The sequence below is a fragment of the Ambystoma mexicanum genome, chromosome 3q (assembly GCF_040938575.1).
Source record: "Ambystoma mexicanum isolate Mex_15411 chromosome 3q, UKY_AmexF1_1, whole genome shotgun sequence".
NCBI classification, from domain to species: domain Eukaryota; kingdom Metazoa; phylum Chordata; class Amphibia; order Caudata; family Ambystomatidae; genus Ambystoma; species Ambystoma mexicanum.
In genome coordinates this window covers 344,499,387-344,526,871 of record NC_090926.1, presented here as the reverse complement: position 1 = coordinate 344,526,871, position 27,485 = coordinate 344,499,387, and positions in this window count along the sequence as shown.

Sequence of the window (27,485 nt, the reverse complement as noted above, 5' to 3'; positions counted from 1 at the left end):
GGAGTAGTCCACAAGATGCACCAAGAACCTTTAACACTGGTAACACCGATGTGGGCACGTCAAACATGGTACTCCTTTCTTCTCAAGTTGTCTGTCTATCGACCAATAAAATGGCACCCACTAAGAACCTATTGTTGGTGTCGGGGGAAGGTTCTACAACCAAACCCTCATAAAACAAACTTGGTAGCTTGGCTTTCGAAGTCATAGTTTGGTTATCTCAATTTACCTGACAGATACATGGACATCCTGAAAGGAGCACGCAAACCCAATACCAGAGACTACTGATTTTTTCATATGGTGTACAAAATCCAACATGGATTCTATTGATTGCTTGGCATCGCATATTATTTTATATCTCCATTATCTACCCAATTCAGGGCTGGTATTTAATTCCTTAAAAGCTCATGTGGCAGCTTGCACATCTCAGAAGGTCTCCTCTTGGTGAATTCCATTGGATAAAGCCTTCATGGAAGGAGTTAAACAATTACACCCACTGGTAGCTAATCCACCACAAAGTTGGGATCTTAATGTTGTGCTTAGCAAACTCATGGCTCCACATTTCAAACCAATGCATAAAGCATCCTTAATAGACCTCATCAGGTGCTTTTCTTTGTAGTGATTACATCTATCTGCAGAATGAGTGAACTACATGCATTATCAGTGGCAAAGCCTTTTGTCATAGTGCTCAAAATCAAGGTTGTCCAAAGAACATATCCATGCCACCAAAATACATATCCAAATCTCAATTATAATCAGTGAATTGAAGTTCCAGATTTTTTACCAAAACCCTCAACTTGTGGGAACACGCCCTTCATACTTTGCATGTACATAGTGCTTTCAAGTAGTACCTTAATGAAAACAAAACAACTGAGAAAAACAGTTGCCCTGTCTCTAAAGCTATTGCCAGATAGGTTTGTAAGGTGAATTGAACAGTGTTACAGCCTCTAACGCAAAACACTTCCCTTTACTCCCAGCGTTCATTCTACTCGATGCACAGGAGCAACACTTGCTTTTATTGCAAATGTGCCACTTGAAGCAATTTGTAAATCGGCAACATGAAGCTTAGTACACACCTTTACACAACACTAACGTGGTGACACTCAAACAAGAATTGTATTTGTAGGTGTCAGGCAGTGTTAACACATATTTGTTACTGTCCTTTCTACTCACCTGCTACCTTCATCGACCACTGCTTGATAGTCTATGCAAAGCATGTGATTCTAGCCTCCCAAGATCAACATTACTTACCGTAATCTACTTTCTGATCCCTGTATCTGCTTAGATTCACAGGCACCCGCTCATCCTCCCCTCTATTACAGTTGAAGCTACAACAAACAGCACGGGGAGTCGTATTAATACCCTCATTGTGAATATATTGTATTTATTTTTAAAAGATTAAACCTTTTTGTTTTTTTGTCACTTTTCAGTACTCACAACACACTATAGACTTCATGCAACCTCAGGTCAGAAAAATAACAATCTGACGTGTGAAGGATCATGGGTACTGTACATGTAACAGTAGGGCTAACACCCTGTCGATAATAATGTAATACTCCTCACCAACCACTAGATGTCGGCCTTTGCAAAGCAGGTACATGCATCAGAAAGAGGATTATGGTAAATGTTTATCATTATACATGTATATATTCACAATACATCAGTCTCTTACCTCCTTTCAATCACTTACACATCTACTCATATGCTCTGGAGCATATTACTCCAACACACACTTCTTTCTTCTTGTTACACAGCACTTTCTGGTCAATGGCCCTCATTAGGACCCAGGCGTTAAGGGGTTTACGGCGCCGTAAACGGCGCCGACCCTTAACGCCTGATTCCAAGGTCCCTTTGCGGGATGGTGATTTTAACGCCTGCTTTTTGCAGGCGTTAAAACCCATGCCGCAAAGGGACCTTGGTGCTAATTACGCCACCTTAATTTACGGTGGCGTAATTAGCGCCTTTCCCCATTCCCATTATGCCCTATGGGGCAAAAATGGGAATGGGGAAGGGTAAAATGGGAAATGGGGATTTACCGCCCCACTGTAACGCTCACCTGATTCCCGTAGAGGCGCCGGTCTTGACTGGGCGTATACCGTATCTTCAAAGGTGATGTGTAACACACGGCTGGCTCTTTGGGCTGGACCTCTGTGCACTGTATGTCTGACTCGAGGGGTAAGATGTCCGCAGATAGAAAATATGGGATTAATGAACTGGGTTATTGAATGTCTCTCTCTTCTTCCCTTTCTCTTCTCCTGTAGAACCCCAAAGGTTAACGCTCTCACCTTAGGTAAGTGAACGCTGTGCTCTCCATCTGCCTCGGGGCAGGGTGCTGTAACCAGTTTCTTCACTGGATAAGGGGAGCAGGCCTCTTGACTTCAGAGGACTGCTGTCCGTCGTTTACTGCACGAACGGTAAGTTTCGAGTAATTCTAATGTCTTTAAAAGTCTTTAGTAATGATGTCTCTTGTTTTGCAGGGTTCCGGCGATGGCGGATGACGGGCTGAAGTGAGTTGAAGATGGAGCCCGTGTGATGAATAGAAGCGCCTGGAAGCACGTAAGTAAGCGCTTGTTGCCTGCTTCACGATGCGCTCTAACTGTCTTTTTATTTTGCAGGTACAAGTTCGGAGCGGCTGCAGGGTCTCGGAATACCCACTGGGTTAGATGTGGAAAGGAGTAATGGCACGTGAGTATTAAAGTTCCCCAAAGTCTTTAAACGCACCTGGTTTTGTCTTTCAGATGCGGGATGCAGCGCCGAAGGCCTCCGGAGCGTGCGAAGAGTTGGTAAGCTTTTGTCTTTCAGATGCCGGAATGCAGTGCGAAGACCTCCGGAGCGCACGAAGAGTAGGTAAGCCTTTGTCTTTCAGATGCCGGAATGCAGCGCGAGGCGTTGGTGACAGCAGATGGACCAGGTAAGTGAAGCGCTGTCACTGAAGACCGTAATGCTAACCTGTTCTTTCTTGTCTTTATAGGTGTTGCTGAAGACTGGATTCAGGATGGTAAGCCTTTTCCCTTAGGCCCAGGATCAGATGCAGAAGACACGATGAGCGTTCTGCTGCAGAGGATGCAGAATAACGCAAAGCAAGATTCATCCATCGGGTGTGGTTTAAATAGCCTCCTGTAGTGCTTAGGTATCTCCTTCCACAGCCACGCCTAGGTAAGAAAAGAGTTCCTGCTTTCCAGAAGAGTTCCAGTGTTCTGAACCTAGGGAGTGGCTCCTGCCCCACCCAACAGGAAAAGTAGTTCCAAACAGAAGAGGATCAGAGGCTCAACTGGCAGGCAAGTAAGCAGCATGGTCTGCTGCAGGTAAGTCCACCCAAGCATTATGAGCCCGGCGCTTCCAGCGCTGGGACTGGGCATATTTATGAGCCTGGTGCCACTGGCGCCAGGACTGGGTCCAAAAGGTCCCAATTGGGACTGGTTGGCACTCGGAACCTGGGTTATGGATCTGCTTCCAAGGGAGTTGGGAAAACCCTGACCTTTTGGAAGCAGAGATCATGACAGTACCCCCCCTCAAGGCCCCTCCCAAACCGGGCTTCTCCGGGGTTTTGGCTTGTCAGGAAATGTTCGGTGAAATCTTTTGATTAGGCGAGGAGCGTGGACATATTCAGCAGGTTCCCAGGATCTCTCTTGGGGGCCGTAGCCTTTCCAGTCAATTAGGTAAAATAGTTTAGAATTTGGAGATCTTGGAGTCCAGAATGCTTTTGACTTCAAACTTGAGTTCTCCATCAACTAGGATGGGTTTTGGAGATTTAGTTAGTCGGGTTTGAGGTTGCACGGGTTTTAATAGAGAGACGTGGAAGACCGGATGTATATTCATGTGCGGGGGCAAGTCCAACTTGACCGCTACTGGGTTTACTATGGTAGTGATGGAATAGGGACCAAGGTATCTTGGGTTGAATGTGCGTGGCCCTTTTAGAGGTAGATATTTGGTGGATAACCAGACTTGATCCCCTACTTGATACTGAGGGGCTTCCTTCCGATGTTGATCTGCTCCTTTCTTGTATTGTTCTTTAGCCCTTTGAAGGTGAGAAACAGCTTCCTCAAAGGCTTGGGTGATTGTAGAATGCAGGTAGTCTACTGCTGGTGTTTCAAGATCTTGGAGGGGATCCAACTCCGAGGTTCGAGGGTGACTGCCGTATAAAAGAAAAAACAGGGTTTTCCCAGTTCCCGAATGGACAGAGTTATTGTAGGCATATTCAGCTATCCAAAGGATGTCTTTCCAAGTTTTTTCAGTTTGTTGCAGCATGCAGCGTAAATACTGTTCCAGAGTTTGATTGGTCCTCTCGGTTTGTCCGTCGGTCTGAGGGTGGTGACTGGTCGATAGTCTCACATCAATTTGAGCCGACCGACAGCAACTTCGCCAAAAATGAGAAATAAATTGACTACCTCGATCCGAAATTAGAACCGAAGGAAAACCGTGCAGTCGGACGATGTTTTCGAGAAATTCTCGGGCCAGAGTTGCTGCTGTTGGCAAGCCTTTGAGCGGAATGAAATGCGCCATCTTGGAGAATAAGTCCACGATTACTAGAATCGTATTGTATCCGGAGCATGGAGGTAGATCGGTGATGAAGTCCATAGAAAGCGTATGCCAAGGGCGAGGTGGGATGTCAATAGGGCGTAAGAGGCCTGCTGGTCTTTCCTTTTGACTCTTGTTTTGGGCGCATACTCCACAGGACATTATAAAGTCTCTGATATCTTTTTTCCAAGACGGCCACCAGAAGTAGCGCTTGATCTTTTCTGAGGTCTTTAAAGAATCGTGATAACAAGAGATTACTTTTTTCTGTAAATCTGTGCTGGGCAGGTATAATCGTTCTTGGAAATACAATAAGTTGTCCTTTACTGCAAAATCCTTTCCCTGCAGATGCCAATTCTGTATGTCTGCTGGAGTTACAAGTTGCCTGGCTTCATCCTTAACTTCCTCTATGGATTTTGTGGCGATTACACCCAGAATTCTTTGTTCGGGAATGATTGGTACAGGTTTAGGGTTGATCAAGTGTTCTTCCACTCCCATCCGAGAAAGGGCATCAGCTTTACCGTTTTTTGTACCAGGTCGATAGGTAATTATGAAGTCAAACTCGGCAAAGAATAATGCCCAACGGAGTTGTCTAGAGGATTGGGCTTTTGCGGTTTTCAAATATTGCAGGTTTCGGTGATCCGTAATCACAGTAACGGTGTGTCGGGCCCCCAGCAGATAATGCCGCCAAGCCTTAAAGGCAGACTTGATAGCCAGAAGTTCCTTGTCAGTAATCGTGTAATTGATTTCAGGAGGCGAGAATTTGCGGGACCAAAATGCCACGGGATGCAACTGATTGGTTACCGGGTCCTTTTGTGATAGAACTGCCCCCATGGCAAGGCTTGAAGCGTCAGTTTCCACGATGTAGGGGAGTTCGGGGCGAGGGTGTTTTAAGATTGGTGCAGAGATAAATTTAGTCTTCAAATCCTGGAAAGCTTGTTCCGCCTCGGTAGACCATTCAAAACGTTTGTTTTTCTTTAACAAGGCAGTGATGGGCTGGACTATTCGAGAAAATTCGGGGATAAACCTGCGGTAAAAGTTAGCGAAGCCTAACATGCTTTGCACACCTTTTACGGAGGATGGTGATGGCCATTTGAGAATTGCATCGACCTTCTTTGAATCCATACGCACTCCGCTAGGTGATAATATGAATCCCAAGAATTCAACTTCAGTCACGTTGAAAACACATTTTTCCAACTTAGCGAAAAGTTTGTGTTGACGCAATCTTTCGAGGACCATTTTCACATGTTTCCGATGTTCAGATTCCGATGAAGAATAAACGAGGATGTCGTCAATGTAAACAACAACACACACGTCTATGAGCTCTCTGAGGACATCGTTCATAAAATATTGAAAGGCGGCCGGGGCATTGCAAAGTCCGAAGGGCATGACCTGATATGCAAATAGCCCATATTTGGTGCGGAAGGCCGTCTTCCATTCATCGCCCTCTTTTACTCGTACCAAGTGGTAGGCTCCTCTAAGATCCAGCTTTGTATATATGCATGCTTTTCTGACTTGGTCCAGGAGTTCAGGGATCAAAGGTAACGGATATCTATTCTTGACGGTGATCTGGTTCAGGGAGCGATAATCTATACAAGTTCTAAGGTCTCCTTCCTTTTTTGGAACGAAGAACAAAGCTGAAGAAGCAGGGGACTTGGAAGGACGAATAAACCCATTTGCCAGGTATTGATCCAGGTATTGTCGAAGGTGAAGGTTCTCAGGCTCGGTGAGGGCATAAATTCTACTACAAGGAGGAGTAGATCCAGGTATCAGGTCTATCTGGCAGTCATAAGACCTATGAGGAGGTAGAGAGTTAGCCTGATCCTTCCAGAAAACATCTTGGTATTCTAGGTATTCGGGAGGTAACTGGGGATTCTCTGAAGCAATTGCTGCCAGTGCAACACCAGGTGGAGGGTGACAAGTAGAGACACATTCTGGAAACTGGACCGTTCTTGCTCGCCAATCGATCAGAGGATTGTGTTTCTCTAACCAAGGTATTCCTAGAATAATCTGAAACTGAGGAGCCTTGATCACATCGAACACGATCTTCTCATGGTGTCCATCTTGACTTACTAGCGTCACTTCTTGAGTGGTATGCGTTACTGGTCCGGAGGCTATCTCCGTTCCATCCACCGTAGTAATGACGTCCTTTACAGCCTTGGGACAAAGAGTTAGATTCATCCTCAAAACCATTTCATGATCCACATAATTGCCGATGGCACCGCTGTCGACGTAAGCTTCAATTGCATGTAATCGATCCGGATTATCAGGGCTAATGAGGACCATAGGTATGACGAAATGCGAGGTCACGGAACTGGTTTTCACGCTCGGCAAGAGGACCTCTAGTCTTGTCGGGCGAGGTCGTTTCCCTGCTCAGAGTTTGTAACTTTGGTAACTGCAGCTCCTACTGCCTTCTTGGCAGGTTTCACCGGACAGTCTCGAAGAAAGTGCCCTGAGTTTCCGCAATAGAGGCATAATTGCAACTGTTTTCTCCTTTCCCGCTCCTTTTGTGTTAGAGGACCTTTCAGGCCCCCTGTTTGCATGGGTTCCCCGGAGTCTACTCCTTTGGAAGGAGTTGGCGGTTTGGAAAATACTCGAGCATCAAACTTGGAACGATCGGCCTTCCTGTTCTGCAGTCTGTGATCTATTTGAACGACTAAGTCTATATATTCCGAACAATCTTGTGGGGGATTCACTACTTGGGCTAACACATCTTTGAGCTCTCCACGTAGACCTCTATAAAAGAGCGTAATCCTTTTGTCCTCAGGCCATTGAGTTTCCACTATCAGTCTGTTGAAAGACGCAATATAAGCCAAAAGGTCTTGATTACCTTGTCGCAACGAAAGAAGCTCATTGTCCAAGGCCTGCCCCTGTGAATGTCTTGCGAACAGTTTTTCCATACTGAGCTGAAAAGCTTGAAAATCATGGAGGACCGGATCATCTTGATTTACTAGAGGGATCGACCAGTCTGCCGCATTGCCACTAAGGTACGAAAGCACGAAAGCTACTTTAGCTTGATCAGTTGGAAAGGCTGCTGGCCGGCATAAGAAATGCAACCGGCACTGATTAATAAATACCGCAAACCTCTTTGGGTCACCAGAAAATCGTTCGGGCGGAGCCAGAGGTACATTCCCAGGTAGGTTGATCTGCACTGGATTCATAGAGGATGTAGAAGGAAGATTTTCCCCAGATGCGGGTAACGGGGTCTGTCCGGCTTGTGACTGTAGCAATTGTCTAGCGAGATCATCTGTTCGCTCCTTGGAAATAATCAGTTCCCTTCTTAGAGCGTTCGTTTCCTGACGGGCTGCATGCACTTCTGCCCTTAGTTCCCCAAGTAACTGGGCTAGCTGGTCGGTATCCGAGGTTTCCATAGCGCCTGGACGGGAGTTTTGCGGTAGGCTTTGCGTTCTGTAACGCTCAGCTGATTCCCGTAGAGGCGCCGGTCTTGACTGGGCGTATACCGTATCTTCAAAGGTGATGTGTAACACACGGCTGGCTCTTTGGGCTGGACCTCTGTGCACTGTATGTCTGACTCGAAGGGTAAGATGTCTGCAGATAGAAAATATGGGATTAATGAACTGGGTTATTGAATGTCTCTCTCTTCTTCCCTTTCTCTTCTCCTGTAGAACCCCAAAGGTTAATGCTCTCACCTTAGGTAAGTGAACGCCGTGCTCTCCATCTGCCTCGGGGCAGGGTGCTGTAACCAGTTTCTTCACTGGATAAGGGGAGCAGGCCTCTTGACTTCAGAGGACTGCTGTCCGTCGTTTACTGCACGAACGGTAAGTTTCGAGTAATTCTAATGTCTTTAAAAGTCTTTAGTAATGATGTCTCTTGTTTTGCAGGGTTCCGGCGATGGCGGATGACAGGCTGAAGTGAGTTGAAGATGGAGCCCGTGTGATGAATAGAAGCGCCTGGAAGCACGTAAGTAAGCACTTGTTGCCTGCTTCACAATGCGCTCTAACTGTCTTTTTATTTTGCAGGTACAAGTTCGGAGCGGCTGCAGGGTGCCGGAATACCCACTGGGTTAGATGTGGAAAGGAGTAATGGCACGTGAGTATTAAAGTTCCCCAATGTCTTTAAACGCACCTTGTTTTGTCTTTCAGATGCGGGATGCAGCGCCGAAGGCCTCCGGAGCGTGCAAAGAGTTGGTAAGCTTTTGTCTTTCAGATGCCGGAATGCAGTGCGAAGACCTCCGGAGCGCACGAAGAGTAGGTAAGCCTTTGTCTTTCAGATGCCGGAATGCAGCGCAAGGCGTTGGTGACAGCCGATGGACCAGGTAAGTGAAGCGCTGTCACTGAAGACCGTAATGCTAACCTGTTCTTTCTTGTCTTTATAGGTGTTGCTGAAGACTGGATTCAGGATGGTAAGCCTTTTCCCTTAGGCCCAGGATCAGATGCAGAAGACACGATGAGCGTTCTGCTGCAGAGGATGCAGAATAACGCAAAGCAAGATTCATCCATTAGGTGTGGTTTAAATAGCCTCCTGTAGTGCTTAGGTGTCTCCTTCCACAGCCACGCCTAGGTAAGAAAAGAGTTCCTGCTTTCCAGAAGAGTTCCAGTGTTCTGAACCTAGGGAGTGGCTCCTGCCCCACCCAACAGGAAAAGTAGTTCCAAACAGAAGAGGATCAGAGGCTCAACTGGCAGGCAAGTAAGCAGCATGGTCTGCTGCAGGTAAGTCCACCCAAGCATTATGAGCCCGGCGCTTCCAGCGCTGGGACTGGGCATATTTATGAGCCTGGTGCCACTGGCGCCAGGACTGGGTCCAAAAGGTCCCAATTGGGACTGGTTGGCACTCGGAACCTGGGTTATGGATCTGCTTCCAAGGGAGTTGGGAAAACCCTGACCTTTTGGAAGCAGAGATCATGACACCCACTCACCTTGGAATGGGGCGGTAAATCCGCCATCCACCATGGTGTAAACGTAGTTTACCCCGAATCTCTCCCAGAGTCTGACGCTATTCAGGTCTGCGTTGGTTGTGCATATGTCTGCCAAACGTAGTTTACACCATGGTGGTAAGGGTACGACCCAGGCGGTAACTTACCGCCTGGGTCGTAATGAGGGCCAATGTGTCCTAAGCAGATTAAGGTCCTGCTGTCCTTAGGTGGGAATGAATGCTCCTTAACTTTGACAAGGTTTACACCGTCGGAGATTTATTTATATGCGCCTATACACAAGTGTTTCAACACACAACCTGGCAAGGAGAGGGAACAAAGGGAGGACAAGACAAACGATCTTTGTGTCATTTAGATCGTGCCAGTAAGCAACAAGAAGTGCAGGGGAGACGGTACAGTGCTAAGGGCACCTGAGTTAAGTGCAAGGAAGGCTGGTATTACAGGGGGCAATCACAGCCCGCTAGTGCAAGGTTAGTTAGGCGGCAGTGCAAGGTGGGGCAGGCGGCAAGTGCAGGGGGACTGGTCAGGGGCGGGCTGGTGTCCTGTAAAACTCGGGGAACAGCGGGCAGCCAGTCAGCAGAGACTACTTCCCTGGTGAATTGGCACAGTATTAAAAAAAAATAATAATAATGCTAAATGTGTTAGTCCCCTCTGCATGGCTTCAGGAGTATTTTTATCCATGATTCTTTTGCACTTGCACTGCTGACACAAAAAGCTGTACATGCACCATTCAGACTCTTGGTCTTGAACTCCTATGTTATGAAGGAGAAGTTAAAGAGCCGGTCAGACAGCACAACGAGTTGAGCGCTCGTTCTGACATCTGTGCATAGCCTGCTGATGCAGGTTCGAATCCCAGAAGGGCCAACTCAGCCTTTCATCCTTCTGAGGTCAATAATTTGAGTACCAAATCTGCAGATCTTGCCAACTCTTCAGCAGTGGAATTTTTTAGGCACTGTGGACTGTTTGGATGCCTTTATGCGTATTTTGCGCAGTACAAACGCATAGTAACCTAGCTTATTTCTTTTTGTCTGCCCTCAGAAATCTTTGGTTTTCTACTGCAGGGTTTTGTTTCCAATTCAAAGTTCTACCCTTTGGTCTTAGCTCTGTCTACAGAGTTTCATTCAAGGTCATACAGTGGCAAGAGCTTTTTTCCGTCAAATGGAAGTTCACATTTTCAGCTTTTTTATTGGTTTGGTTTCCATGATTTGCTTGCTAATTTATTTATTTTTAAATTTCTTTATTGGCATTTTGTCATAGAAACATGAGCATACTGGCATTTGTTCTTAGGAAATAAAGGAAGAGATTGAAGAGAAGAAAAAGAGAGAAAAGTACAAAGTAATGTAAACAACAATAACTGTCTCATTATGTTGATTGTGCAGTCCGGTGCGAGCTATTTCAGCTCGGGAGGGGATGCTGAGGAGCAGGGGGGATAGAAACGGGTTTCAGATAGCTTTCCAAGGCGTACCTGCTCAGGTGGTTTCATGATTGGCGAATTGTTTTTGCGGGTCTGTGAGGCATTCATGGGGGCTTATCGTCTGAGGGGTGGAACATGGTCCATGTTAGTTCCTTCCATGCGTCCAGGGCCCCGCTCATGCAGTCTGTGGATCTGGCCACGCTGTCTTCCCAGGCTTTGGTTTCCGCACCCACCCATCGTTCCAGCTCTTTAAGCCATGTGTTGTACTGTGGGCCTGCGGGGCGTTTCCAGGCCATTGCTATGGTCCTTTTGGTTAGTACACATGCCATGTCCATGAGTTTCATTGTGTGTTTAGATTTGGCTAGTCTGGGATAAATTCCCAGCAGGCATGTGCTGGGTGACCATTTGTATCTCGTCACACCCGCTTTCGTGCAGCAGGCATGTTCCACTCTTGTCCAGAGGTTCTGTACCTTTGTGCAGGCCCGTAACATGTGGAACAGATCTGCCTCTCCGCTATTGCACCATACGCAGCTGGATGTTGTCTGTCTATTAAACTGCGCTATTCTGTGTGGGGTTAGGTACATGCGGTACAGTACATTCAGTTGTATAAGACGGAACCTTGGAGTTCCTGGACACCTCCTTCGGGTAACTGAGCGCCCTGTCCCACTCTTTATCGGTCAGCTCGGTTCCCAGGTCCTCTTCCCACTTAGACCGCCGCATGTCACTTTTAGGGTTTGGGGTATCATTGAGTCACTGCCGCCTTCCACCAGGTTGTATAACAGCGTGACTAAGGGGTCTGCCTCGGGTTCGTCGGGTTCGTCAGGCCAGGCTGCCCACTTGGTCTGTGCCTTCCCTCGAATCTTATAGTACCACAAGAACTGGCCGCTTGGCATGTCTTCCTCCTCTTGTAGTGTGGTAAACTCCCGGAAACTGCCCCCTGCGTACAGGTCCCCCCAGGTGTATACCCCGAATCTCTCCCAGAGTCTGACGCTATTCAGGTCTGCGTTGGTTGTGCATATGTCTGCCAGCAGCGGGATCTCCGGTGAGTATGGGTGCCTCATGTGCAAGAGTGTTCTGGCCCGGAGCCATATTTTCCTGCCCAGTTCAACAAGTAGCGGTACCCTGCTCAGGAGCTGTCGGGGCACCCAGATTAGTTCTTTCAATTGCATTGGGGAGATCATTTGTCATAGCAGTGTCGTTTCAGACGTGGTGTCATCAGCCAGCCATTTGGTTACATGGCTGAGTTGTGCCGCTAAATAGTATTTCTCCATATGTGGTAGTTGTATACCCCCTTGCCTATGTGGTAGGACTAGTGTGGGGAATGCAATTCTGTGCCTGTTTTCCTTCCATAGGAAGTCTCTTAGCAGTGTGTCTAGCAAGCGAAAGAAGGGGGCGTTAATGTAGTAATGCACGTTCTGGAACCCGTATAGGAATCTGGGGAGGACAATCATTTTGATGATTGATGCCCTTCCCATCACAGATAAGGGAAGCCTAGACCAGAACCCAATCGATCTGCGTAGGGCAGGGAGCACTGCCTTGGTGTTGTTCTCGTCCATTAGTGTGGGAGTATGTAGGATGTTTACCCCTAGGTAGCGGAAGGATTCAGTTTGCCACTGTATTCCCACTGAAGGGAGGAGTGCCGCGTATCGTCCCCTCAGGTCTGCTAGGGGGAACAGGCATGATTTTTGCCTGCTGAACTGTATCCCAGAAACTCTGGAGTAGTTATCCAGGACCTCTAGTACAGTTGGTACATTTAGATGCGGTTTTCTAATGTACAGGAGTACGTCGTCAGCATACAGTGAGATTATGTGGTCTTGCCCCCCCAACCCTTATGCCTGCATCAAAAAATTGTTTCCTGAAGAAAATTGCGATGGGTTCCAGTCCCAGGATATAAAGCATGGGTGACAGTGGGCAGCCCTACCTGGTTCCCCTTTCTATATCCCATGCTGCTGAGACGTATTTCCCGGTCTTTACTCGGGCTTGTGGCCTTGTGTATAGCACTCTTACCCACCTAATGAACCCTTGCCCAAATCCAAACCCTTTGAGGACCATTAGTAGCTACTCCCAGTAAATCGAATCAAAAGCCTTTATGGCATCCAGTGAGAGCAGTCCATATGAGCCTTCTTTCTGGTTGGTCTGATCTATTATATGTTGGAGCCTGCGCAAATTAAGGGATGTGTTTTGGCCCGGTACAAAACCGTTTTGGTCGGGGTGCACTATCTTGCCTATGGTTTTGGACAGTCTCGTGGCCAGGATCGTGGTGAGAATTTTGACGTCGTAGTTCAACATTGCGAGGGGGCGATACGAGCTGCATTCTTCGGCAGGTTTGTTGGGTTTAAGTATTGGGACCACTAGTGTCTCTCTCATGCTTTCGGGTAGGACTCCATGTTCAAATGCTTCGTGGAAGACCTTGTGCAGCATGGGTGCCAGGGTCGATTCGTAGGTCTTATAAAATTCTGAGGGTAGCCCATCGCTGCCAGGCGTTTTGCCTGTAGCTAGAGATTTAATTGCTTCCGTTATGTCTTCTATGTCTATGTCTGCGTCTAGTGCTTCAACTTGTGCTAGTGACAGCTTGGGGAGCCCTATTTCTTCCAGTGTGTCTATGATCTCCTCTCTGGGAATCTGGGTTTCATGGGAGTATAGTTTGGCATAAAAGCGTTTTAAGGCTTCATTGATGCCTGATTGTGTTTGGTGCAAGGTGCCACCCTCATCCACTAGTGCTGTGGTTAGGTGTCTGGGATGCTCCTTCCTGCAAAGCCAGGCTAACATGCGACCAGGCTTATCTGCTTCCGCGTGTGCCCTGGCAGTTCTGGTGGTGTAATCAAATTTAGCTAGTCTACCACAGGCAACACTGCACTCCTCCCTTAGCTGTCTAAGGACGTCCTCCCCTCCAGCTCCGTCTAGGGGGGCAGCTTCAAGCTTCTCAATTTCTCTTTCTTGGTTTTCCAGGTCTGATCTCAGTTGTCTTCTAATCCCGCCTGCTTTTGCTATAATCTCTCCCCGCATTACCACCTTTAGCGCATCCCACACAGTGCCAACCCTGCCCACACTTCCAATGTTCAGCTCTATGTAGGACTCAATAGCATCTCGGAGTTCCTCCCTAAAAGCCTGATCCCCTAAGGACTCTGTCAGTATTCTCCACATGGGTGTAGGGGGTCTGGGTCCCGTATTGTTCCACTCGGCCAGAAGGGGTGCGTGATCAGAGACGGTTCTCCCCAGGTATCTGGCTTTCTGTATCTGGAATGCATGTTCCTTTCCAATGAGGATATAATCAAGTCCAGTGTGAAGGCCGTGTGGGGACGAAAAATAAGAGTATCCCCTCTCCCCCTGGTGCAGTTCACGCCAGATTCAGCCAATTCCAGTCGCTCTAGCATGGCGCAGAATGCCGATGAGGCCGCCGTTGGGCCTCCTGTGGGGGGTGTAGATCTGTCTAGGTTCGGATCGTGTACACAGTTAAAGTCTCCCCCCCCAAATGTCCTCTGTTACACCTAATATACGTATGTTGCTGCGGTGGGCACAACCTTCCGCATCTTCCGAGTGCGCTTCCAGTTGGGCTATTCTCATTTCAAGCTTCTGGAACTTCGCCTGTAGCTCCGAAGTAGTTTTGACAGTGCTTTGCAGGGTTGTCTCCGCCGTGGTCACCCTTTCTGTCAGCTTCCGGGCATCTTGGCGCATCAAGTGCGAGTCTGATTTGACCTCCTCTATTTTGCTTCGATGAATGACCTGAGCGCTGCTATGGCCTGGAGGACTTGTTGTGTCTTGGGGTGCCTCATTGGGGGCAGGTGCTTTGTCCCCTGCAGCGGCTCCATTTTGCTGCTGTTTGGGCCTCGTTGTCGCAAATGAGTCCATTATGGATGTCTTGGTTTCGTTTTTGGGAGGAGACATCTCTTTCTGGCCTTGCACTTTGCCCTGTTGGTGGTGTCTTGAGAGGGGCTCGCAATAGTCCAGCAGGTACACCTATGCTGTGTTGGTTTTCAGTGGTGCATCAACCTTTTCTTAACAGGCTCAGGCGTTTATGCACAGTGCGGCTGTGCTCCGGCAATGGCGATGTCTCAGTAGTGGTCTCCAGAACCCTGTCTGCTATGGGAGTGCTGCAGTAGCAGCTCCCTCGGCACGTTCTAGCCTTATTTGTAAGTCCTGATATGCGTCCAGTTATGCCCTGTGGGCCTGGCAGGATCCGATATTGCTGTAGTGCGCCAGGCTCCAGCACCCGTGTCTCGGGTCTGTGTTGCGTAGTGGAAGGGAGTCGCTGGCCTCCCTGTTGCTTGCTTGTGTGTGGGGGCCTTCCGCCTGCTCCTGTGCGCCTTCCGCGGAGATGCCTCCGCGTGCTCAGCAGTCCATGCCCTTGTAGTTGCGGGTCGTTAGTGCCCGCAAGTTGTGCCTTTAGCTGGTCCCCCTGGTGGGATTGTTGGTGCCGTGATAGCTTGAGATCCCGCATGCGAGCGTCCGCCCCACCCGGGTCCCGCCTGTGCTCCCAGCAGGGCCCCTACCTCACTATGTAGCTCCTTCCTCCGGCACCCGCAGCTCCCTGCCGTCCTGCGGTGTTTGCTTTTCTGCTTGGGGTGTGCGCCTCAGCACCTGTGGCCTCAGTGGGGCTCCCCTCGTAATGCCAGCAACAGTCACAGTCTCCGTATAGCAGCTCTCAGCTGTGGCCCAGGTTCCTCGGGGCGACCTCCTCCGCCTCAGGCAGTCTCCTGCTTCTTGCGTCCTCGTTCCGCTTCACGCCGCCTCAGGCTGCGGTTCAGCCCCCGCTGGGTCCTGGTAACAATCGGCCCGGTTGCCGTTCTCTCTTCGCCTCGTCTGGGGCCCTCTGTGTTGGTTCGCCCCTCCCCCTTCACTCCTCGGGTCTCCGTTCAGGCTGCCATCTTGCGGGCCTGGGGGTCTGCTTTCCGACGCTCCTTTTGGTGCGAAGCCCACACCGATTTTCTCCAAATCTGCCACCACGCTGTGGGGAAGTGCTTCAGGTGCCTTTTGATGGTAATTGTGTAAGTTATAGTTGCGCACAACTGCAATTTGTGGAGGATCACTGCTATCGCCGGACGGAGCTCACGCGGGACCTGCCTTCACTCCATGAGCCCAGGCCACGCCCCCCCTTGCTTGCTAAACTTTATTTTGGGCACTGATGGTGGTGGATCAGTATTAAGATCCATGTATGACATGTGCATACTACTCCTTATGCTTCTGGATGTCAATGTATTCAGATTCTTTTTTTCTGCCATCATATTTGGTCAGAGTTAAGCAGCGGAGTGAAAAAAAAGTAAGATCTAGGATTTATTTTAATGCATTGATCTGGTTTTTCGGTGATGGTGGTAGGGGTAGATTGTATAAAGAATTAATGTTAAGGTTTTTGGGCAATTTCTACTATGGTCTTTTCACCGTCTTGGATACATGGGAAAGACTCCATTTTAATCTTGCCCATCCTGTAACCATAGGTTTCAGTGGCTATATAAGCACATACTGTGGAGACCGTCTTGAACATTAAGTACCATGAGGTGAGTAAGTGTCAAAGTTATTCAACGCTTATGCTGGAAACTGAAACACACACAATGAAAAGCGCTAGGCAGCCTGACATATGGAGGCATATCAGTCAATCTAGATTGTGAAGTGGGCACCACCCTAAAAGAATCTAATGGTCTATCGTATTAACAGTTTGTCTATCAGGATTTGATGCATACCAGATCCACATAGCACATTTGTGGAAACCTAGAACAAAAAGACCAAACGAAGGTAGCCACCCCTTCCCCCCCCAACTCCCCACAGCTCTGGATGCACCCTTGTAGGACAAACACTACTCAAAAATTGTTAACATGTATATGTAATTCTATACAGATTCTGCACTCTTCTTAATGCTAAAATATCTTTAGTATTGTTTTTCCATTCCTTAAGAACCAGCGAAGCTGACAATGTTGGCCAATGCATTTTGGACAATATAGTCCATCAAACTGTCTTCTAGTACAAATGGATAAGGGCTCAGTGAGGACACGTTCAGGAACACACTCTACTTTGATCATCTTTTGACCAAGTAGAAAAGGGTTCACTCTGGCTCAAATGTGGAAATAAGAGGGGGAGTCTGGCTTCCTCTCTCGAGGTAAACGCGTCAAAAACAGTAACAAAGATGTTTACCAAAGCGGTGGGAGGTTCCCTCAGCTTGATATCTTTGGCAGGTAAGTCAATGACAAGAAATCCTCGGATGCCCATTAAGCTGCATTAGTCGTTTTGGGACCCAAATTAGGGTAAGGCGTTCCCACCTCAGGAGAGACTCAAAGCACTTGATGAAACCGGGAGCAAGATGTCTGAAGAGGCGGCTGTTTTGCTTTTATTTCGTAGTGTGCTTGGACAAATGGTATCTTAGTTGTTCCTACTCCAAAATACACACATTTCTTCCATCCTGATTTAATCAAGAGTCTCTGCCTCAGTTGGCTCTGATAACAGACTAGCGGAGCAGGAGGTAACATGGTGGATATAGCAGAGTATTTGAACATTGTGTGCCCTTTCTACAGTCTGTGACCCAAGAATTCCATTGCAACAGCAAACCCCACTCTGTCTTAGGGGAGGTAGGGCACAACTGACTCTTAAGGTACATATTTCATGTGGCCCTCGAGACTGGAACTCATATCCACATGCTTAAAGTAGAGGCCGTTTTTCCTGTCCCGCGAGGCTTTTCTAACAACAAGGCTGATTTCAAGGGTGTTCATGAAGACATATAACACCACAGCCATGTTCTACCTCAACATGCAGGGTGGATCCAGGTCTTGACAGCTATAAAGATTAGCACATAAACTGTGGATAAGGGTTGTACAGAAGGACCTCTCCCCAGTGGCTACATTCTTGTCAAACTCTCCATGTGAGAGAAGACTTTTCACTCCAATACATTTGAATAGTCGCCCAACTGGCGAAAGGGTCATCTGTTGGATCTCTTTGAAACACAGACCACTGTATGCCTTGTGAGAGGGGCTGAAGACTCTGACATCATTTCCTTCTACATTTGGGATGGGCACATCTTCTGCCTCCCATGCCACCCAAAATTGTTCACAAACTGGAGGTGTCTCTAACCTACTCTCTCCTCTTCCCTTCATACCTTTGTGATCTCGTGCATACGGGACTGGATCAGAGCACTCTGCTCAGCAGATGGATTAAACATTTGCACGCAGGGTGCATGCACGCAGGTGCCGGTCCCTCCCTGAAGCGCTTCTAGGCTAGCAATCACCACTTACTTAGCACTGTTTGCTAAGGAGCACTCGCTGCAGCATGCTTTCTTCCATGTGACAAATTCTGCTACCTTTTAAGCTGGGTGCCCGCAGTCTTCCGTGGTTTTTCACTTGCTGGTCCGCCTATGCCACGTTCCTGGGGCTGCAGTCGCTGCCACTCTTATGGCAAGGATTTTATTGCGGTGGACCCCTACCACTTGTGCTTGGCCTGTTTAGATACAGATCACGGGTGGCTGCTTTGTGCTCACTGCGATGTGCTTTCCCTCTGGGTGTTTGTGTCAAGACTAACGCGCTAGGAGCAGGTTTTTCAGTATCTGTTGACCCAATGTTTTTAGGACTTTATCAAAAATAAGGTGCAGTGTCTTTTCAATACAGATTCCTGCAGGGATGACAAATTCCCCACAACCTCTCCTGCCAGTCTGGGTCACACCACACAGCATGCATCTGTGGATCCCACTGAGGTTTGCCCTGAGATGCCATGTGAGCTGCCAATGGATCCTCTTTGGCTCTGCAAGTCCAGCACTGTCTTTTCCTGAGGTGAAACGCCCTTGCTAGGTCCCACCAAATATCTGAACCGTTCCCCACCTCCATTGGGCCCTGTTATCAGGAGTTAGACCTCCCCCCAACAAGCATGGGCTCACCAAACTAAACCCCTGCACCTCTGGGACCCCAAGATGGCACTTCGTCCTTTAAGGGAGGGTGGCTTGCACAGCTGAAATCTTCAGTGACCTTGGGGAGAGTACGAAGCCATCGGAGTGGTGTGCCAAATTCTTGTCTTCTAACCTTCAGTCTATGGGCTCTGCAGAGGAGGCTGCCATCGCACACGTACTGGAGTGGCCAGTGATGGGGGTTGTTCTTCACCAGGCCTCTTGTACCTGAGTGGTTGCGGCAGATGGTATCGGCCCAATGGTCACCCACTGCTTTCCCCTGTGTGGGAGTCTACCCCTTCGTATCTTCACCTATGCTATATAGGTTTCCTGAGCCAAAGGCTTCTTCCATTCCTCTCGGTCTCATCAGACTCTAAAGCAAAACAATGAGCAGCAGTTGACACATCTTATGCCAGTGTGAAGTCAGTCACTCTGCACCAGAACCTGGGAGATCACCTTGAATCCTTAAACCTTCTCAGTAATTGTGGTATGGTGGACACTTCCCCGCCCCTCCTCCCCCTGCGCCCCCTCTTGCCCTTACTGCCTTCCCACACCTCTCCGCTAATATTTCTTTCTGGCACTAGTCCCCCAGAGGAACTCAAGTTGGTAGTCCCCAGACAGATTGTCCTCCCTACAGAATGGAGATTGGATCTGCGCAGTGGTGGACCTGCAGGACACTTGCACGCATATCCCCATTTGACCTCTGCATCGCAAAGTACTTGTGTAGTTTTTCATGGGCTTTTTGCACCTCCAGTACTTCCTTATAGCCTCGGTTCGGTGCCCAGGACCTTGTCCAAGGTGATGGACTCTATCACAGCCACCCTTCAGTGGGAAGGACGTCACTCATAACCTCACCTTGACAACCGGTAACTTGGGGAACAACTTTGGGTTCTCGTCAAACACAAGGACTTTGGTTTGCACAGGACAAGTCTCTTCATAGCAACTGGCTTGGTTTGAAGCCTTTCTTCCCTATCTTTGATGCCACTGAGTGTTGATCCACTCAGACAACATAGCGTCTGTTTAATGCATCAACAAGCGGAGCAGGGACTATATTGTATTGTACTTGTCATTGATATAGCAGCTTTTACCCTTATTGTAGTCTCAATGAACTATTAGTGAGAACGCCCTCGGAGGGCCGAAGTCCAAAGTGTTGGAGGTCATGGAGTAAGATTAGGATGTGTGTGTGCGCGTTTTGCTCATATCTTGATCACATACTCCCCCAGGCTCCCCTGTGCAGGCTGGCCCTTTACCTATTAGACTGGGTCATTCCTAACTCGATCTTCTTGCAAGCCAGCCATTTGGCTGGGACTCGGTTTTCAAGCGGATGCATTGAGCAGGATGGATAGATCTACTCATGCGTGGGTACTAGACATGCAGGTCGCAAAGGAAATATTCTGATCTCATGATATGCCCTTGATAGAACTGTTTGCCCCCCTCTGTGTAGGAGGCAGAGGTGAGGGGTGGGTGCATTTGGGTTGATGCACGCCTGAATCCCATTGAAGGGGCAGTTCTTGAATGCCTTTCCCCCATCCCTCTGGTGAGCACGGTCATCCACAGATTCAGAAGGAGCCAACATGATAGTGCCTTACTGGCCAAAAAGGATCTGTTCTCAGACCTGGAGTTATTAATATGTCCGCGAATCCGTCTGACTATGCAGAACCTTCTCAGCCAGTTGGCGGGGCAGGATCTTCACCCCTTCCCAAACTCTTTCCTTGACTTTTTGGCTCCTAAGGACCTCTTATGTGGCAACCTAGGACATTCGGGAGAGCATGGCAGTTCTCCAGGCAGTGTGTAAAGAATCCACCAGGAAACCATATGCCATGAGATTCTGCCATTGGTCACTGAGCAGGGGTTATAACCCCCGACTTTTCTAGATGACCTGTTTGAGCCCAGTCTGGCTTCTTCTGGATTCAACTTGGACGTGTGCAGTGCATACCTGCCTGCAATCAGTCTGTACCTTAACTCTGGGCCCTTAGTATTTTCCCTCCAGAATCCTGTTGGCAAGAGAAATGTCAACATGCTCTCCATACTATATCTACTGGTACAATAACCTAGGTGCCAGTGGAATCTCCACCTGGTGGTAGTGCCCTAATGCAGAAACCCTTGGAGCCTGTGTCCTGAGTGGGCTTAAAAGTTCATTACTTGGTAGCCAATGTTTTTGGTTGAGAATACTTTGGCCAGGTGCTTTGGGAAATGTCAGGCTCTCGGTTGTAAGGAACTTTCATTCCGTTTTTTTATGGAGAAAGTGGTGTTGCATATGTAACCCTCTTTCCTTCCTAAGGTTGTGATTGAATTCCACATTAACCAAGAGATTTTTTTTTCCTTTTTATCCTGGACCCAACTAATGGCTGCGCAGTGCATAACTTGGATGCTCCATATACTCTTATAAGTTTTATCTGGAACACACAAAAAACTTCAGTGCATTCGATAGGCTTTTTGTCACATGGATGTCTCGCATGGTTCACAGGTGGCAAAGGCCAGCATCACCCAGTGAGTGGTTTCCTGCACGCTAAAGGCTTAAGTCTCAGAGTAAACCTCTACTGAAAGTCCTTCACCCATTTCGTTGGGGCCAAGGTGACTTTGGCAGCATTGTAGCGTTCAGTTCCCCTCAGACATCTGCAGGGCCAGCACATGGTCCACTCCTCACAGTTTCTGAAGGCATTACCTGTTGGATTACAGCTCCATAGTGATGCCAGGTTTGGTCTGGATGTTTTGAGCAATCATTTTGGTTGTACATAATATAATGAGCTCCACTAACATTTCTGATCTGGATCTTTGTTTTCGGCCATCCTCACTTTTTCCGTTTGCTTTGGTAGTCTTCCCGAAGGCATGGAGGAAAGGGGACGGGACACAAGAGTACGTTTATTAATCACCATAGTGACTATTGTACTAGTCCATAGTCCTCCATATTTCTCTCCGCCCATCCCAGCTAGGAAGGTGACCTTTACCTGTTAATGCTTGTGGCAAAAGTCAATGGTGATTGGGAGTTGAGCGTTCAAGGGCGGGAAATGCGGTGCCAGTGTATCCATGCATGTGACCTTAATCTTTTTAGCCTATCTATTCCTGTAGAGATGACATCCCACAGGTAAGGCGGAAAGGGGACTGGGGGCACAATGAACTAGGAGTACAGTAGTCACTACAGCAATGAACTTGAACCTTTTATGCAAAGTGCCCCAACATGGACAACCTTGTGTGGTTCTTGGGCCTATCTCTGGAAATGTACTTGCTGAAGTACCAGTAATATGCTAATACAACTGTGTATGTAAAGCAGTATATAAACATTTGCTATTTCTAAGGTTTGGAGAGTTATCATCCTCACTGCCTCCCAGGGAAGTGGGGTGGGATCTCCTGGACGCCCTCCCCTCAGTTCCTGAGCTCCTTCGAGGAATGTAATTTCTAGATCTTTTCACCATGGCTGAGGGAGACAAAACTTACAAAAGCCAGTTCAAAGGCTGTTCCAGCTGATATCTAACCAATGTATATGTTTATGTTGGGTTTATATAGCGCTTTAATCCAAAGCGCTTTACAGTATAACAACAAGGTACAATAAAGAAAGAAACATATATACAAACATGAAGCAAACCAGTGAGACAATATGCAGACCAATTTACTGAGGTGAAGGGTGAGAGGGAAGGGAGAAGGGAGGGGGAGAGCAGGTGGGTAGGAGGTTACAAATAACTGAATTGAGACCAATGGGTGAGAGAAGAAGGGGAAGGGAACAGGGGAGTTGGAGAGGGGAGAAGGTAGGGAAGGAAAGTCGGGGGAGATATGTTAAAGACTGGCATGAAGAATGTCTTTTCTGCCTTTATCTTGATCGGGACGCAGGCACTTGCAAAATGTGCAACTAAACTTTAACTGACAGGCACAGATGTGTGTTAGACCTATTGGATGAAAGGATAGCTACCGTGGACACTTGTTATTTGGGAAGCACTTCTTTAGCCAGGCCAGGAAGACTATCCCTAAAGGCCATACCATCAAAAAGAGTGAGATTCCATAAAGAAAGAACTAGTGAAAGTGTGCTGATGCTGATCCAACTGGGACTCAAAAGGCACCAAACAGCCCTCCAGAGCCCAGCCAAATAGACCTCCAGAGCCCAGCCAAATAGACCTCCAGAGCCCAGCCAAATAGACCTCCAGAGCCCAGCCAAATAGACCTCTGAACCCATTCCAGACAAGTTGCCCTCAAAGGGTGCTGCTTGCAAGACATCTAAACCAGCAGCTATGAAGTACACATTGACTGATAAAAGATTGTCTAAGGCACTGTGAACTACGAAATCCTAGTCAATGCCTATTGGCTGTACTGTCGGATCCCTTGTTGATCATCCCATTGAAGGCAAGCATCAGCGAGGGCCTAGCTGTCTTTGGCCTTGTTTTTCAGCTTACCAGCGCCACTGTTGATGGAGAAATGAATTTCTCACTTTTCAACTGGCTGCTCGAAAAGAACATTCCGTCTGCGACCCCTGGTGGTCTCCACATTCGACTCCTTTTATGGTTATCGCCTTCCAAGAATCCTGGTTAACCAGAGAAATAAATCTGGAAGGCAGAATTGCTATCCAAAGATGTGCAACTTGAGGGGCGGTGGGACGCCCAAGGGGTGGGCTTCTAATTAGCTGTTTACCAAATTGCACTTGACCAATTTAAGTGCGGACTTGGATTACATCCTTGCCGGAACTCTAACCTTTAATGATCCTGATACTGGGACCATAAAGTGTCTCATTCATATATTTGGTCCTCCGGGAATTAAGTATACTGCAGCCTTATGTAACACAGGAGGAACCCTGATTAATTGCTATTGTACTCCCTGCTTAGTTTTGCTTGTAGGGGATTTCAACTCCAGGATACCCCCCCCCCCCCCCCCCCAAGGATTTTGACACAGATGCACTTCCCTTATCTGAACTCGGTCAACTTACTATTAATAAAAAAGAAAAAATGTGGTCTCTGTCCCTAAATTCCCTTGACGTCTTTATGTTAAATGTTCGATGTAAATCTGATTTTCTGGGTAACTTTACATGGGTAACACCTATTTCCGCCAGTATTTTGGATTTTGTCTTTTTTTCTGTCTCTTTACTTTTGGGGGATGTGAAGAGAGCGATCAGTGTCCCTTGCTAATTTTTTTAAACTATTATATATCCACAATATCATCTGATCATGGTCAGCCTCTGTATGCGAGTCAAGGGCAAAATCGGATCGTCTGGAACAATTTTAATTTACCAAATGTTAATCAATTTATGCTGTTAAATCTATTGGGTTGTCAACCTGGAATTAGGGAAGAGCTGGGTGACACGCTGAGCGATCATGAGTTAGTAAAATTCATCATCGAGGAATATGGGACCATCTTGACGTGTGTGCTAGCGAAAAAAAATGTGAAGAAAAAAACAAAACATACTTTGTTCCTAATGTACATAATACGCAATTTGATCACAATATAAGATATGCCAAGAGATCCCTACGTAAAGACCTAGGGCCTCATTACACGTTGTGCGGTAAAAAATTGAATTTAACGGCATGGCGCTATTAGCGTGACTGCCCTCGCAAGAGGCCGCTAATTGCGGCCCATTACGAGTACGCGGACACAAGCATAGTGCCATGCCATAAATGACCCTACCGCCATGCCGCAAAATCCCCCAAAAAGCCCCTTACCGGCTTCGACCAAAGTGCTGATAGCACCTCCGCCCTCACGCTACATGCAGATAGCGGTCTCCGCTATTTGCGGACACCGCTATTAGCGGTCACCGCCATTAACGGTCTCCGTAAAAAAGCAGAACCGGAAATAGCGTCATCGGACAGGAACGGGAAAGAGCACGGCGGCCATCTTTAAAAACACAATCCATTGCCATCCTCTGCATCCAGGACCTCTTACCAGAGAACTACGACTAGAAATCATCCCGGATAGCCCAAAGATGCCAAAAGCCCTAAAGAAAGCTGCTGATCGCCAGCGTAAGGAAAAGTTTTCAAACGAGGAGCTGATAATGCTCACCGAGACACTTGCAGCTAATGCAGAAGTTGTATTCAGCAATGATATGTGCCGGGAGGCCCTCATAAAGAAAAAGGCCATCTGGGCCGAAGTTGCCCGCAAAGTCAGTGCAGTGGGCACTACCATCCGGAGTGTGAAGGACTGCCGCAAGAGGTGGGACGACCTCCGGGTTCGTGTCCGGAACATACTCTCGGTCAACCGTAACCTGGCAATGGCGACAGGAGGTGGCGCAGATTCCCCTTTGAAGCTCAAGGAGTGGGAGGAGACCTGTGCCTCGACAATTGGAGTAGAATCCATAGAGGGCGTCAGAGATATGGAGCTTGGTGTGGCCATTTCATCTGATGGAGGTGAGTGTATACATCTAACAATGCACAGTGAAGGGTGAGGGGTCCCCCAAATATGTGTCCATGACCAGGCCATTGATCCAGCCACAAACATACATGCATGCATCACCATATACACGTGCAACACAGACCCATCCATGCATGACCCACCCGACATCCCCATCACAAGAATCAATATTAAAGAGGCCCCAATGCATAGAGCCGCATGACGTAAAGATTCTGCATAAGGCACGTAGAACCATTAACGATGATATACCCTATTTCTGTCCCCTACAGGATCACCGACAGACACCGAAGGCACATGCACTGCAACACGTACTCCCCCAGCAGCCAAAAAGGCCAGGATGAATCAGACAGGGAACACCGCCACCACCTCCAGGGGAACTGGGAGGAGTGTCCATCATCAGAGGGCCAAAGGCAGCAGAAGCACCACTACCACGCAGCCTGAGGGCACGGCTGCTGTCATTGCTGAACCCACGCCAGTGTGCCCCATCATAGGTGAAATCATCACAGAGGGCACGCACTCCGCTGCCACCAGTTCGACTGGTGAGGCAGCAGCCACCGCACTGCTCACTGACGAGGAGGACGCCATTGATATCCTGGATCATAGCCATACACCCAGCCCAACACGGTCCATTGAGGAAAGGCCAAGGGCAACGTCCATATCAGGTAGCCATGGAGGAAATGACACCCACACCGTTGAAGGGGCATGGAGCCCTCTGGTGTCCTCACCTGATGCCGGAAGCACGGACCAGGGCGCACTAGCCAGCCCAACAGCACACACCCTCAACCTGACCTTGCAACCGTTTGTCGGAGGCAGGAAGAAATTACTGGCCTGGTCGCCCAGCATGTGGCCGAGGCAGGCCATCTAAGGAATGACCTCAGCACATTAGCAGGGCAAACAAGGGAGGCCATGGAGGCCTGCACTGACAGGATCTGTAGGGAAATGTGCCAACTCCGCCAGGCCATTACACGCATTGGGGACATTGGAGCGGCAATACCAACCCCCAACACAGGAGCAGCCGGGCCCCTCCTCCTCGGCAAGTTCCCGGCAGACAAGCCCCTGCGCCGCTCCCAGGGCAACCTGAGGCGCCCCACATCACAACCACCCAATGGTGGAGGAGGCCCTGACGCTTAGCTCCAGCAAGGACTAGGTGGCACATGTTGGAAAGACACGTAGACACTATGGAGCTCACATGAGGGTATTGTGGGGGGAGGGGAGAAAGGGTGTATTCGGGGGTGTTGTGGGGGGAGGGGGGAAAGGGTGTATTTGGGGGTGTTGTGGGGGAAGGGGGGAAGGGTGTATTTGGGGGTGTTGTGGGGGGAGGGGGGAAAGGGCGTTTACACAGTTGGGGTAATACACTTTTTGTCCACATTTTGTTCGCAATACACTGTTCTGAAGTTGAAACACAGGCGTGGTCTCCATCATTGTGTATGTGTAATTTATTGTGGACAGGGTACTTTGTGGGCCTCAAAAAATGCATCAGGGCAACAATACCCATCTCCATCCATTATATTTCACCTTTGTACCTGATGAAATTCCTGATTCAGATGCTGACGCACATTGTGTGCCTCCTTGCCATCGCCTCTTGCATGTGGGTGTGGATGGATGGGTGATATCTGGAGACATGGATTGTTTTCAATGATGTGCAGCTCAAATATGCATGCGAGGTCTTCTCAGGTACATTATGGCCTTCCATGATGGACATTGCTGTACATCTGTATGTCCATTTGTCCGACACACGACAGTCAACACCCAGTTGGAGTATGTATCTCTCCCCCCCAATCACACCACCATGTGCATGCCCTGCTACTCACTAACTTGCCACGATTGTCGTCCAGCTTGTCGCTGCATGTTGCGTGGTATAGTTGAGTTCTGCAGGACCATTGAATCATGGGTTGATCAGGGATATCTTGCACTACAATGTGTGATTATCTTGTTTGCGTCACATGCCATTTTGACTCATATGGAGTGTACTTGTTTTCTGGTTTCGGTAGACTACTTCGTTGTGATGTGGGCCCACCAATTCCACATGGGTACAGTCCATGGGCACAATGATACTTCGGATTCCTGCCAGTGAATTGAAGGCAACTTTGGTGTTTGCGATCTCCTGGCCAGTCCGTGTCAGGAATATGTGTCCACGTGCATACTTCAGGAGGGCATCGTGTACCTCGTTCAGTGTGCATGAGATTACTGGTTGTGAGATGCCATGCATCTGCACCACAGCATGCTGCTAGGAGCCTGTGGGCAGGAAGTGGAGCACAGTCACCACCTTCAGTAGAGGGGGATTGCAGTTCTGATGTGTATGAGGGTCAAAATGTTGTCATGTATCTTATCCATGATGCTGGTGATGGTATACCGGTCCAGACGGTACAGGGTAGGTATCTGCTCCAATGTTGGGTGAAATGGACTGCCTTGGATCCTGGGGTTTGTTGGCTGCCCTTGTGGTATTTATGGGTGCCCTGGTGGTGCTTGCTGCGCCAGTCTTGCCCTCC